The sequence below is a fragment of the Balearica regulorum genome, chromosome 1, assembly GCF_011004875.1.
Source record: "Balearica regulorum gibbericeps isolate bBalReg1 chromosome 1, bBalReg1.pri, whole genome shotgun sequence".
Taxonomy (NCBI): Eukaryota; Metazoa; Chordata; class Aves; order Gruiformes; family Gruidae; genus Balearica; species Balearica regulorum.
The window spans coordinates 81,730,608-81,745,940 of record NC_046184.1 but is presented as its reverse complement, the minus strand read 5'-3'; positions in this window follow the sequence as shown (position 1 = coordinate 81,745,940).

Sequence of the window (15,333 nt, the reverse complement as noted above, 5' to 3'; positions counted from 1 at the left end):
TGTCAGAACATGTTTGGGAAGGTATCATCATTCCTCCTTTCCTTGGTGTGTGTGAACAAAAGCAGTTCTTAATTATATTCCTAAAATGTTACTGCTGTAACATTTTTATTGTCCTCTTCATGCAGGGCAGCAAGGGATGACTGTTACACTGGTGATACGCAGGTGGTGGTACTTTGATGCAAACAGGCTGGGCTCTACCCTGGAGCCAGCTGGGCTTTCTTGTATCAGCCTTTCTGCTGACATAACTCTGTCCCCTGGCATCTGACATGACCTTGGTCCCTTGTCAAGGCAGATTGCTGTAGTTTATGCTCAGGATTTTTTCTCAGTGGCTGGCTTTGTGCTTTGTTTCTCCAAAGCTAGCGAAGTACAATCTCAAGGGCTTATGGCATGCATGCCAAATCTTGGGTTTCAAAGCGGAAAAAATAAGTTGCGTGAGAAGTTACTGTACAGCTCTGCAGTTGCTGCTTGCAGCAGCTAGAGCTGTGCCTATCCTGTTTCAGTTTAAAAATGAATATGGGAGGGAGCAGAGATTGGTGTGGAACCCCTAGCCAGAAGAATTACCAAATTGTCCTGTACTTCTACTCTAAATGGCCTAAGTGTTTATTTTTCTCTAAAATGTCTTCTGATGGGGGCTGCCTATGGATTTGATCCTTACCAGTAAGTTGATGTGCTATACCTGTATCTGGTGTTCCCCTACTGTAGTATCTCAGCTGTGTTCCTAGGAGCTTCTGTTCTTATGTCCTCTAGGTACTACAATGGTCTCTTAGTAGTCCTTGCTTGTTCCCACCTTTTTCTTGTAAGGAGATTGGTATTTATGAGGAATAACAGAATTGTTGAGGGTTGGGCTTGGGCTGTAGCACTGGACTAATGCATGAATACATTACCCACCTTTGTATTACACATTGTCACTTGTTTGAGGGGTTATATAAACCATACAGCTCTCCTCTGTAATGCATTGCACTATTCTATGTTAATGGGGCCTTAAAAAAAAGTCTGGATTTAAAAAAAAAATCAAACAATAATCATGCTGTTATGTGTCTTAGACTGGAATGACTCCAGAACAGAGTTGATCTAATTTTCTTCCTTGGATGTATGAGAGAGTCTGGAGAGAAAATCTAATCTCATATGGGAATTTGAGACCTACCAAGTCTGTGAGCTCTTGCAGAACTGAGGCAGAATTTTTGTCAGCTGTGCAGTCCTGGATGTGAGACTGAACCTGGCACCTGAGAGAGCTGGGCTGAATTGCTGTCAACTGTAGTGAGTTTACTGCTGACTTCAGCTGCCCTGGGTTTTTTTTGCTCTGTGTTGGTGCACATGTTCAGGTCACCAATGTTTGGCTGTAGTGCACCACTAGCAGCACTTGGCAATGTTCAAGAAAATGCAATGGGTTGTAACCAGGGTGATAACTAAGGTGTAGGCTCAGCACCTGATCTTATGGGTTTGGGTGATGGCTGTAGAGAAAGCTCTGAAACTGGCATCCAGGTCAACTGAATATCCAGAAGACTAAGTTTATAACTTCCCCTGCTGCCATCTTCTACAGAAGCTGGATGGAGGCTTCCTGGGAGCTAGTCTATACCTTATAGAATCATAGAATGGTTAGGGGTGGAAGGGACCTCAAAGATCACCTAGTCCCAACCCCCCTGCCATGGGCAGGGACACTCTCCACTAGACCACATTGCCCAAAGCCCCATCCAACCTGGCCTTGAACACTTCCAGGGAGGGGGCATCCACAACCTCTCTGGGCAACCTGTTCCAGTGCCTCACCACTCTAACAGTAAAGAATTTCTTTCTAACATCTCATCTAAATCGACCCTCCATGATCCTTCTGCAGGAACCTTGCAATGCTGCTGCCTTAACCACAGTGTGAACTGCAACACTTTGTGGCTCTGTGGTGCCTGCCCCTTCCCACCCATATTTTTAAGTTCTACAGGCTAATCTTTAGCCCCTTTTGAACATTCTATGTGTGTAAGTTGGTGTTTTCTGAGTAATCAATGGATAGGTAAGTTGTCTTTTAGCAGAGAAGTACTGTTTTATTACTTGAATATTACTTTCCTTTTAGCAGAAACATGAACTGCAGGTGCAAAACATGGTTGCAGTCATTGAGATCTGCAAGCTAGCCTAGGATGAATACTTCTCAGTAATGAATACTGATCAGCTGAATGATGAGAAGTTTTAACTTTTACAAATAGCAGTAGTGACTGAATTTCCTGAAGAATTTCATTCTAAGTGATGACAGCAAAAAAAAAAAAAATCTGTGTAACACTGGCTGCCCAAGCAGGGGGTGTGAGTTCCCATCTTCAAGTTAGGTCAGGACTGTCTTGAAGCTGGAGCAAAATGACTTGAAGTAATACATAGAGGCTCAGGTGAACAAAAAGAATAATACATTTTTTGAGAAGCAGGAATTGGGAGAATTACAATACTGAAGGGGAAACACTGTGTCTGGGACAATGTCAGTGAGATTTATTTTTTTTATGCACGTGCTGTGGCAGAACTGACTAATGTTGGTGTAATGCTTGTGAACGGAGGGAAAGCAAAGTGAGTCAGGATATGGCAAGGAAGAGGTATGTTCTGGCTTGGTGTGTCAGCAAGTACTGATGCATGAGACCTGTAGGGGAAAAAATGATCCCAGAGGTGGGAGTTAACGTCAATGGGAGGAATAGATAGGGTAAAGGCAAACATTGAATGGTAAAATACTTATTTGTTTCTTCTATGCCATCCTAGCTTCCCCATCAGTAAACAGAAAGCTGTAACTATGTTAAAACCTTAAAACCTGCCTGGAATGTGAGAAACCACTTCAGAAAGGGAAAGGGCTTTGGCAGCTTTGTTTCCAGATACAAGCAGATTTCTTCATTAAACACAGGTGCTGGTAATAGTTTGCACTGACATTGCTTAATGTAGGTGTGGTTTGTGGCCAAATGTGCTGCTGCATATTGTGCATCTGTGGGTAGCAGAGCTGTGGCATCAGCAGTCCTGGTCTGGGTGCTTGCTTGGATTGGGGTAGTAGAAGAGATGATGCCTGGTAATGGGAATAAGTCCTATGTCAGGCACTAGCATAAACCACTGCCTGTAATGCTGTTAAAGTTTGTGCGAGCTGTTGAAACGTGCGTGGCAAAGTGGCAGAGCAGAATTTTCTGCTGGGTTCTGGCTCCGGTAGCTGGGGAAGCATCCGTGGGCTCTGCGCTCTGTTGGTCTGAGAGTGCTGTCATCTGTGCCCCCCGTCTGCTGCTGTGAGGAAAACAAGGGAGGATAAAGTCAAACCGCTAAAGGATATGGATATTTATATGTTGTAAGCTAGCCAAAGACAGTGGGGAAAAATAATAGAGCACATGCAGAATATAGGAACTTGCACCAGGAAACAGTATATCTGCTGTTGCAAGCTTAAGAAAATAAATATTTGACTAAGGGGGCGAGGACTTGACTGACTCCTGAGGAAGGCTGGATTTGGCAATCTACAAGGTAATTATGCCAGAAAAAAGATTTTCAGAGTTGCTTTAGAAAATCAGAGCTAGCCGGCCTCAGGAATGAAGTCTCATGCTAGCCGCGTGGTCAGCAGTGTCAGAAGTGTATCAAGGCAGGCAGAGCCTGGTCTTCCACAGGGACAGGCTTTATTGCTGGAAAATAGCTTCCTCCTTTACAGTGGAGCTGGGAAAGTCTTCTGTGATACAGCACACTGTCATTTTACAGGAATCCTAGCATGTCAGCACCATAATTGAGTACAAGGAAAAAATGACCGTGAAATGTGGGAACAGTGTGGGATGTGGGAAGAAGCTGGCAGTAAGTGGAAAGGAAGCTGTAAGCCTAACACATTTGTGGTGGGAATAAATCCTATCAGACACTTCAAAAAACTAATTATATCATACCACATTCTGACTGTTTCAGCAATTAATAGCCTTACTTGTAAAGGGTGTAGAGAAGATGTATTTGCAGAAGGGGAGGATGCAGTTACCTGCACAGTGACTTTGAAAAGAGCTCCTAAAGGAATTGCTCCAGACTGGAAAGTCTGGATTTATTTTGACAGGCTATACCTAGTCAGGACTGTACCTGCCCCCCTCCCCCCCCCCCCCCCCCCCCCCCCCACTTCAGGAGAAAAGAATATGGAGTGTTTGCAGAGACTTTTTAGGAACCACTTGTATGCCTCCACCATTCTTGTTTTTCAGATGAAAACTTTGCAAGAGATGGGCTCAGAGAAATTGCTCTGGGGGGGGGGGGGGAAATAGTAGTGAGGACTTAAATCCTAGTGATAAATAAGAGTCTGATGCTGTTTCCATGGGGGATGTGCTGTAACGTTCAAGGTGAGCCCTGCCCTGTTTTCTTACAAGCTGTGAATGCAGGCGCTTGCAAGCCTTTGCAGAGACAGCTGCCTAGCAAGCCTCTGGCTGTAGGCAATGATACAAGCAATGCCGGGGCTCTTTCTAAATACTACACCACCTTTTTTTTTTTTTTTTTTCATCCTAGTTTCTTTATTTTTCACTGCCAGCCCACAGTGGAGGCAGGCGAGGGTCTGAGCCCTGTGGGAGGATGCGGGTGTGCTGCGTGGCAGCGAAGCAGCGTGGAGAGCCAGGCGCTTTGTAGTAAGGACTAAACATGTCCCCACAGCAGCCCTCTGCTGCTGCCTGAAAGGTGGGGGGGGGGGTCACAGAGGGACACCCCGGTGGGGACGGAGGGATGCTGTCCCTGGGTGAGAGTTGGTGCCACCAACTAAGGAGCACAAGCACTAACTTAGCAGAGCCCAAGCTGGGTTTTGTTGGGTTTCTATGTTTAGAGGGTGATTTATGCCTACGGCCACTGTATAATTAGGATGATTATAAAATAGCCACCTCTTCAGTTTCTGCCTGTTGGCAGCTCTGAGGAAATGACCTAATTTGAACTGCTAGCCCTGAAGATCTTGAACCCTATCAAAAAAAATCACTTTGAAATGAACCTAGAACATCTAGACAGTTGCCAGGCTTTGCTGGCAATGATAAAAATAGGTTAGTGAGATTTTTCCATTGCTGGACACAGGCTTCCACATGCATGGCTCCTACAAAATGAATCCACAAGGCACCCATTCATGGCATGTTGAATGCTTCTCTTCTCTAGCTGCCTGTTTCACGTTCAATAGATATTCAGGCTGTCGCTGAGAAGTGACCTTTTATGCCTTGTTCTTAATGCTGGCGTCTAGTCCCTAACTTGCCACACACTGGACTACTGCGCTTCTTCTCTGTCCCACCAGTGAAATCTCTCCCTTTGAAACATCAACATGGCAGGTCCTGCCACATAAAAGGAGTTTGCATCTCAAGATGCTGCTCTGTGCCTCTGTACAAGGAAAGAATAAGGTGGAGGAGAGCTGGGGAAGTTGCACCACAGGACAGGTTTTTCAGCTTTGCACTGGTGCAGCCTGATGCAAGCTGCACCTTCAGCTTACACTGGCACCGCCTCTGCTCATGGAAAGATGGGGGAGTAGTCAGCAGCCCTTTCCGAACCTGCAGTCTCACCTCAGCTTGAGGTTTGTAATTAAAAGAATAGCTTTAAATATCCTTGATGCTCCTCTCTCACTGGGATTTCTTGGTCCCTCTCCTTGCCTGGGCACCCCAGTGTGTGGTTATCCTTGTAGCGGAGATGCAGGGCAGAGCGAGTTCACAGGAGGGAGGTGGACATCTCACTGTTCCAGGTTACATACCACCATCAGCAACGCAAGAGGGGCAGAGGAGAGACAGGGCCAGTTGTCAGCAAGTCATGATTCATGACTTGGTCTACTTGCAGGCTATTCAGGGCGCAGTGTAAATGCAGACAGATGTTAAAAGTGGCAGTGAGTATTCAATAAAGTTACTGTTTTGCCTCTTCTTGTATGGGACTAGCCACTTCTTTGCAGTTCTCTGTGACTTTATTCTGTGTCAGAGTGAAGACAGAAAAATCTTTATTGTTTGGGGATGCCAGTGGGCTCTGTCTCTGTTTTCATTTTCAGATGGAGTCCAGTCCCATAAAGCCACATGGCCGTTGTTGCACTATGGGGTGGGTTGGTTGCTCCACAGCACCGTGGCTGCCTTTGCCAGGTATATGAGGAAGGAGAAGAGGGAAGGGGGCAAAGTCCATGTTAGTGACTACTGTATGCTGTTCCTTGACTGGCTTTATTAGTATAGTGGATTTGCAAAAATTCTCCTATCACAAGGGTGAACAGGGACCTATCTCACGTTTTGCCAACCAAGATGAGAAACCTAGCTGCCCTTCTGTGTCCAGTCAAATTCTTACCACAGGTATCATTGTATATGTTTTAGGTGAGAAACTACTTTATTTGCGGTGTGAGTCCTAGGGGCAGCTTCTCATCCTGCTTCACAGTACCATGAGACTACAGCCCTCCAGGAACCTCTGCTTTTACAGGGTTGTTGCTTTGTGGCACAAGAATGTTGTGATTTGTAGACCTTCAACCATTAACATCACCACAACCATGAGCTAAAGAAAATTATTTTTATTGTATTTTTCCTTCTATTTTCCTAGAAGCTATGTAAGTGTTTGGATTTTATGCATGGCACAGAAGGGGATTTCACCCCTCTTCAACAGTCTGTGGCTTTAGCCTTTGTCTTCCACATAGCACTGCTGAAGGATTTTGCATGGTGTGCACACCAAAAATGCTCTTGAAAAGAAACCAAGGTGGGAAATACGGTGTAAATGGATAGAAGAGAGAAGGCTGAGTCAAATCCCAGCCTCCTGGGAGCATGCAAAAGCATACTTTAATGGCGAGGGAATGAGTGACACCTTTTCCTGTAGAAGCAGAAAGGATGCCATACTGCATGCCTTAATTTTTATACCAGTAGGCTGCAAAAAATCTCCAGGATATGAGGACAGTAAAGCTTAAAGAGAATTAGCATCATAGGCTCACAGAATAGTTCAGTATGGAAGAGACCTCAGGAGGTCCAACCTCCAGTTCAAAACAGGATCAGCCCTGACATCAGACTGGGTTACTCAGGGCTTCACCTAACCTGATCTTGAAAATCTCCAAGGATGGAAACTGCACAGCCTCTTTGGAGAACCCGGTCCACTGCTTGGCTGGTCTTCTGGCAAGGAAGTTTTTTCCCTACGAGTTTGAACTTGTTTCAACTTAGGCTTGCTGTCTCACCATGCACTACAGTGAGGAGCCTGGCTCTGTCTTCTTGGTAACCTCCTCATGTGTATTGGAAGGCTGCCATTAGTTGTTGTGTCTTCCCCACCACCCCCTGAGTCTTCTCCAGGGTAAACAAGCCCCACAAACCTCAGCATCTTCTCACAGAGAGCACGCTCCATCCAGCATGCCAGCTGTCTTGGTTTTCCTCCATCAAGCTTGCTGTCAGTGCCTTTCTGATAGTGGGGGGAGGGGCAGGAACTGGACACAATGTTTTGGATGCAGTCTAATGGGTGCTGAGAAGCTGGAGGTGATCACTTTCCTTGATCCACTGGTTATAGCCCTGTTACTGCAGCCCAGGATGCTGTTGGCCTCCATCATTGCTGGGGCATGCACCCAGCTCATATTCAGCTTGCTGTCTACACAGTCCCCACCCCAAGTCCCTCCCAAGAGCCTTCACAACAGAGCTTCTCCCCAGCCTGTACTGTTGTCATGGGGTTATTTCTTCCCAGATGCAGGGCTTTGCAACTATCCATGTTGAATTTCCTAGGGTCTCTCTTAGCTGATTCCTCCAGCCTGTCTTGCTCTCTGGATGACTGGTTCCCCTGCAAACATGAGGAGAGTGCACTCTGTCACCTCCTTGAGTTTATTGATAGAGATGTTAAACAAGACAGTTCCCTGCAGAGACCTGCAGTATTCCACTTGTAATTGACCTCATATGAAAAAAAAAAAAATTCTCTTTTCACACAGCTGGAAACTCATCCTGCTTGTGAGCTACCTGAAAGTCCATTTCTGACAGAAGCAAGTACACAAAATGTAGGGAAAATACCTCACCACCGTTCTGGGAAAATCTTCGAGACTTATCTTTCAAGTAGGGCTGTTGCCTGAAAAAAAAAATTCCTCACAGCCATGGCTTGTGTTCTGCTGCTTTCTGGGAAGCTCTGTGCCCTTCGGCTCTCCCTTGGGATGCTCAGAGCAGTTAGTAGCCAAGGTTAGAAGAAAAGGGTGAAAAACAATAAGCAGTTTCTTTGCTGCTTTATGGGTTTGTGAAGGATAGTGTGTCCATGCTCAAGGACTTTATGTGGAAAAATAAACACAAGTGAAGGTGTAAATGGAGCATAAAGCTGAGCAACCAGTAAATGTGACACTTGGCAAGTCATTCCCATCAAGGACTGCTAATTCCACGTGCCAAGGTCCACAAGAAAGAGTAAGCTTCTCCTCTTTGTGAGGGCCAGCTTGGCTCCACCCTTGACTTGGCACTACAATTAGTAAAAGCTGACTTTTGCTGCCATCAAGTTCCTTTCCCCGAGCCTGTCAGCATAGCTGGTGAGCTGCTTCCTCTGCTTTTCCAGCCATGTGGGCGCAAGCGACCGCATCCCTTTCCGGACCAGTGAGCTGCTGGCTCATTGCTGATGGCATCTTTTTTCCCCTCCTTCTGGCTCGCCGGGAAAGTCCAGTCTTACTCCTGGGGAAGATTTCCATTAAAAACTTTAGGTTTTTCCCTTCTATAAATGTTTTGGTTTGTAACGTGTGTCACGTTTATCTGTATAATTAGCCCTGCAGCTGGTACTAGCTATGCCTCCGCTCGTTTTGTGATCGGACCCTGTTATCAGCACCTTATCGTTGCCAGAGTTCAAGTGTCTGGGATAAAACTTTCTGAGCCACCTGACTCAAGTCGAATGTTTTTTTCTGTATGTACTTAAGTAACAGCAAACAGAGCTCAGTTGTTTCCGACAATGAGCTTAGAGGGAAAAACGTTGTTTTGCCAATGTTTTAAAAGAAAATAACTATCTATCTAGCAACCATTTAACTGATGTAGAGCCTCTGTTTTGGAGGCAGTGCCCGAGAGTTGTGGACAGCTTTTGCTTTTTGTTAGGGATGTGCATCTGGCTTTTTAGAAAGGAAAAGAGCACCAAAGTGCTTCTGGGAGAGACCTTCATCTGTATAGTCCTGCTAGACCTGGAGCTGAAGCTACCAAAGGACTTGGGCACCTAAGCATGTCCCTAGGACTAACAGTGCAAAGCTCAAAAGCTTTGTCTACACTTAGCCCCACGTGCACCTAAAATGTGTAGATAATCATCAGGCTTTTCCTGGGAACAAGAGCTGCAACCTGAATTTTCTCAGCCTGGTCAAAGCTGAGTTGGGTAGCTCTTGCCTTGGGCTGCCCCCAGGAAGAGATGGCCTTACCTGCCTCCCTGGGAAGGTCTCTCCTGTGTGGGAAGGCCTCTCCTAGATGCTTACAGATACCTATGGTGCACCTGGAGGATGGGACACGATGTAAATAATACTCCAGAGGCAAATTTTCTCAAGGACACAGCTGGAGAAAAGGCCCTTTTATACAACAGACTCCCCCAGGAGCCCAGGGAATGCAACCCACCATCCTCCATGCCCCTATCTCTAGATGAGTGCCCAAACTACTAACCCATTGTGCACTGGGTGGAGGAGAACAGGTTTTTCTTGGCCCTCTTGAAGTTCAGGTTCACCCAGGCCCACCTCTGCCATCAGCTTCATGCAGGGGGGAACACACACTCTTCTGGAGGGAAACCATGATGAGCTCAAACCTGAAAGCATCAGACCTGGCACAGCCCAACTGTAGTCTGCCACGAAGCACCCAGGCTACTGAAACGTGTCCTGAGGTACCAGTCTTTCAGGCACACCTGCAGATACCCTTCTCATCCGATTTGCTGCCTCTGGCGGGACAACACTGCAAATTTGTGGGTTTCATTCAGATTCACCTAGTCTTTGCCCCTGCTGCCCCCAGGCTTCACAAGGAAAACACAAACACAGTCTATATCTAGTGCGACTTAAAGCAAGGCTTGCCCTTAGGAGGAGCGTGGGAACACAAGGTTGCTAGTGAAGAAAACATAAAGGGCAATCCGAGCTGGTGGTTAACCTGCCTTAACCTCCCCCAGTGCTCCCAGCCTCTCCTGGCCCAGAGTCACCCCTAACCCGGGGTGCCTCACTCCAGTGTCCTTCGGAGCTAGGGCCATCAAGGGAGACAGGCATTTTGGGTCCTTACTGGTATCCCAAATGCCCAGCTATTCATCTCAGGAGGTGTATCATCTGCTGCATAAAACCTGCTGATCTGTTTTTGGGTGCCCTGGTGGGTAGGTAGGTAGCCTTTAAGTTTTATCTCTAGTCAGCCCTCCTGGTTAGCTGGTTCATGTTAATTCTCCCAGCTTGATACTAAATACTCCACGGCAGACTTCACAGGACCACGTTGTAAAACTCGCTGTCTTGGGTGTGTTGCCAAGTCCCTGTAGAAACTGCACAGCACAAGAGCGCAATGTGCCAAATGATGCAGAAACACCTTGCTGTGCTGCAGCTATGAGAGCAGGTTTTCTCATGCCCACTCCTTCATCGCTGTCCTGCTGTTGCAATATGCAGGGCAGCTTGATGCTTGGTGGGACGCACGACACTGCAGCTCAGTGGCTGTGGCACTTCTTGGAGATGGGAAAAGAGAGAGCAAGCCGTTGCAAGGGCATTCGTGCATTTTACACAATGACCTCTTTTATAAGGAAATACTTAGTACAGCCGGGCCTCTGGATCCCCAGGATGGTACAGGGAGGATTATGCTCCTCCCTTTGGGACCTTTTTGATTTTTCCTTGTTTTGTTTCAACAGAAAAATGAAAAATCCCAGAGGAGCCAGTGAATTTCATTGTGCCAGTCCTCAAAGCTACCAGGCAGCAATGGAGCTGGAGGCACTTCTCCAAAATCCCAGGGGAGGACCCTACCCACTGTAACCCTAAGTAGGGGCTTGAAGGCACCACATTCTCCTTCCACCCCACCCCCCCTTTCTGGCATCATTTTAAAATAAAAAGCAATAAGCCATTCCCCATGTTTGCTAGAAGCAGCAGAACGAGGCATCAGGGGAAACAATGCTGAGGAGAGGGGCTAGGAAAGTAAAGGAAGGGAGAAAAACTAGGGATGGAGGAAAGGGTCAGCGCTAGAAACAGAGTGGGGAAGGCAAATGCAGAGCAGAGGTATAAGAACAAAGATGAGCGAGAACAAGCTGTGGGTAATGACAGAACAGGTAATATCTGAGAGAAAATGTAATGGCCGGGTATACAGGAGATCAGACTAAAAGATATAAAAGGACTCTGCTAGTTTGAAACTCTGGCACTACAAAAGGGTCTATCAGCTGGCTCTTTAGCTCAAATGATGAAATCAGACTCCAATCTTGTGATCATTATGTGGCAGTATGACCCCCACAGCATGAACTGTGGCTTTTGCCATTTATTTAAAAAAAAGAAAAAAGAACAACCAAGAGCAAAGAATAAATGACATTAAGACTGCAATCTCGGGTGATGCTAGCATGAAGAGCATGGAGGAAACCTCTAAAATTCATGTACGCATGTGTTGCGATATAGATCTGCAAGTTCTGTGCTTCCCTTTTGGCAGGAGATTGAAGGTACTAATGAATAAATCAAGGAACTCAAAGAAGAGAAGGAATGGTCTTGTGATGAAGATGATAGAGACTGATGTTGTCCTGCTTCAGGCACAAAGTGATGTGGGGCAAGTAATGCAGTTGGGTTCTTTCTGCATTCCTCATTTTCTAAGGATATTAGGTAAAGCACTTTTAGTTTTGCTGGGGTGCTGGGCCCACACGACAGCAGCTGAACTCTGTAAGAGCCACGGACTACAAAACATTGCACCTCCTGGACAATTATGCCTCTATTGTCTCACTCTGTTGTCAGTGCCTATTTCTGAACTTAAACATTTTTGTGCCTGAGCTCCCAAGCTGTAAAGCGAGGATGTAGAAGAGAACTGTAATAATGCCTCCTATTCCTGCAGGGTGTTAGGTGAATACTTTCATGTCTGTGGGACACTGACAAAAAATATTGATGAGCATCATCAAAATGCCACATGGAAATTATTAACTTCTCAGTGAGGAATTGAGATTCCATGAAGTAAATATGGCCTCAGTCACACACTGGCTGAAAAGACTAAAAAAACAAAAACAAAAAAAAAATCCAAATTACTACTTACCTACTCACTGGCCGAGACAGAGGTTCTAAGCTAAAAATAGTCTGTAATTACAAGATCATGCATGCATAGGTACAAAAGAGGCTGAATAAAAGCTGCACCTTCATAGCAGCATTTCCTAATTTTTGAATGCTCTGCTGTATTAAGTCAAATAATTTTCTGCATTTTTTTGAGGTGAAACGTTGACGTTCTTTAAAGTGCTGTTCTAAAAAGTGACTGTGCAAGGCCCTGTTACTGCTGCCTGTGCTGCCTGTCACTTGCTGCACATCAGCTATGCTCTGTGTAAGTTTTGTTGGGTTTTGTTTTCTGTCTGCCAGCTCTGTTTCAAGCAGGATATTTTCCATTTTGTACACAATTGCCAGTAAAAAAGTCCCAGAGAATTCCATGCGTGCCTCTGCACCCTGTCCAGATAGCAGCTCCTTTTTATGTTAGTGAAACTATGTTGTGGCTAATTTTGTGCAAATACCTTGAGGGCAAAAGGTGGTCCTGAATCAGGAACTTAATTTACCTGATGATGTGTGGGCTCAGAGCGCCTCACTCATTTTCCCCTGGCTAGGTTGGGTTTTGCAGATCCAGTAAGTTAAAGAGAAACAATTCCTACTTTGGTATTTTATTTGGCAGCATTACATTTATACAGTCACTTTTCAGAGCAGAACAGGGAGTTCCCTCTGCTTTTTTTTTTTTAGTTTTTATTTGTGCTTACAGTCCCTCAGCCTAGGCAGGATGAAGGGAGGGCGCTGGTCTAGACAGCGTCCAGCACACTTATTTACCAAGAGCTTTGCCTGCCTCAGGAGCCTTGCCTACCAGACTGGAACCTGCTCAGGCTCCAGAGAAAATGCTCCTAAAACCAGCGTTCACTAAAGCCAAGCCTACTGAAAAGGCCATCAACAAAATCCGCAAAAGGATGCTTTAAATCCCTGTAGGACTGGGCGACCTTCCTCCGGGCTGGAGGGAAGCACCTCTCTCCTCCTGGTTTTTGCAGATGCGGCCATCCTCCTCTCGAAATGCCACGATACTGCTGGAGACCCTCTACTGTAAAATAGCCGAGCATGCTCTAGCAGAGGAACAATGTTGCTGTAGCATCTCCTGCGGAGTCTGCTGACAACCCCGGGGGTTCCCACCAGGCTTCCCCCCCCGCAGCATCCTACTACGGGTTGGACCACCCAGCCCTCCTTCCCCTCCCTCTGCCCACCCGTGCTTCCTCCCTGCCTCTTCCCACTTCACCCTCTCTTTTCCACTTTTACTCAGTCGAATTGTAGCCACAGGGGAGGGAGATGCATATTCCTGCAAGTGTTACTCACTCTTTCCCCCACGCAGAGGCTCTCCCGTGGGACCAGCCCTGGACCACAGGGCAAGCCTCCCCTACAGGGAGGCAGGGAGACCGGGATTCCCTTTTCCATTTCCTCCCTTTGTGTAGGCAAAGATAAAAACAGTGTTTTGAATCAGTGGAATGGCTCAGTAAAGCACCTCTGGCAGGGTGAGGAGCCTAGATTGGGGGGGGGGGGGGGAAAGATGGAAAAAAAAGGCAATGGCTTTTGGTTTATGATGCATTGGGTTGCTATTCAGTCATCTGTATACAAAGGGCTTTTCTTCCTGAGCCATTAACTAAATGAGTCAGCAGAGAGCATGCCTGCAGATGCGTCTTCGGAGTCACATCTCGCCTGTACTCCGGCGGGCTGGGCGGGCATGTATTCCTCTGCCGCTGCAGGAACATTACACAAACAGAAAGGGCCTTTTCAAAATGGAAGGTTGCTGTAAAAATAAAGCATGACTCTTCTGCAGAGAACAGCAAACATAAATTATGGGAAATATATTATGGGACAGCCTTTGTTGTTGCAAACGTTGCAAATGTAAACAACCCAGCCAGCGAAACAGGCTGCCACCGTGTGTGGGACAGCGGGGAGCAGCTTCCTTGCAAGTTGGCTTACAAGACGGGCTCCTGTAACGTCAGTATGCTCTAAGGCAGACCGAAGCGCTCCTCAGTGAAACGCAAAAGGGAGCTCAGAGGATGGCTGTGTAATACCTCAGCATGCTGATCCCAGCATAAAAACAAAAAAAAAAACCCCACAAAAGAGAGATTAAAAGCCATGGCTGGCAGCCTTCTGCCCCCCACTCGCCCTTCTGCCGGTGCAGGCTGCATGGCGCCGCCGGGTAGCCCGAAGCCCACGTCTGCTGGTGGAAGAAAGCTGCCGGGGCACGGCGGGAGGAGATGCCAGGCAGCAGCGGCACCAGCGGCAGGGACGTTGCATGGACACAAACACATTTATAAGGAACCAGAGTTGTTCATGGGCTCAGGATTCCCATCAGTGCCTGAACACGGTCACACAACATGCCTTTTCCCATCTGTTTCTCCTCCCCCTCTTTCTTATTATTCCCTCCCCTTGCCGCTCTCTTTTTTTCTCCGACCTTCTCCCACCAATGTTTCAGCCCTCCTCGGAGATTACAGGAGCTTAAAACAAGAGGCTCTCACCAGCCCCGATGACCACGCATCGTGATGTTTTGATTTTACATCATCTTCTGGAGCCACACGAGGTGCAAGGAAGAGCCTGGGCAGAAATGGAGGGTGCCGAGCTGTTGCCAAACCCCCAGGCAGGCAGGTGTGACCCCACGTGTGAACACGCAGGGCTGCCCAGCCCGCTGAGGTGTGTCAGGGCACAACCTGCCCTGGCTTCTCTGATGCATCTCTCACTGTTGCATGCCCAGAGGAAGGTGGAAGAAAAGAAAAAAGAAAAAAAAAGTTAAATTAAAAAAAAAAAAATTAAAAATAAACCCCCACCTTCCCCAAGAGGCTGGGTTGAGGAGAAGTGGCTGCGTGATTTCCCTGTTAAAGGAGCAAACACCTTCCTATAGAAGAAAGGGATACCGGTTCCTCTCCCCATAAACTACACGGAAGCTTCTGCCTCAGCCCCTCCGTTGCGGCAGGGAGCGCAGGAGGAGCTGGGCTCCCTCTCCGCCCCAGGACCAGAAGGCGAGGTGGACCCAAGAGGTACGCTTTGCAGGTAAAGCTGGCTGCAGTTTTCTCTCTTGTTCACTTGAAATTCCTGAAAGAAACCAAAGGAGGGACTTTGCCCCCTTGTTCTAGATGCTGTAAAAAAACCATAGTAAACACAGAGGGCACAAGAAGCGTCCCAAGAGGGTGACATATATGCCTGTATGTAACCAGAAGCTTTAAGCTCTTGGCTATTTACAGCTGCCTTGCCATAAAATCAAACACTTTTGCACAGTTCATTTCTCCAGCAACAATCCTTAGCAGGCTGCTATCACAACCCCG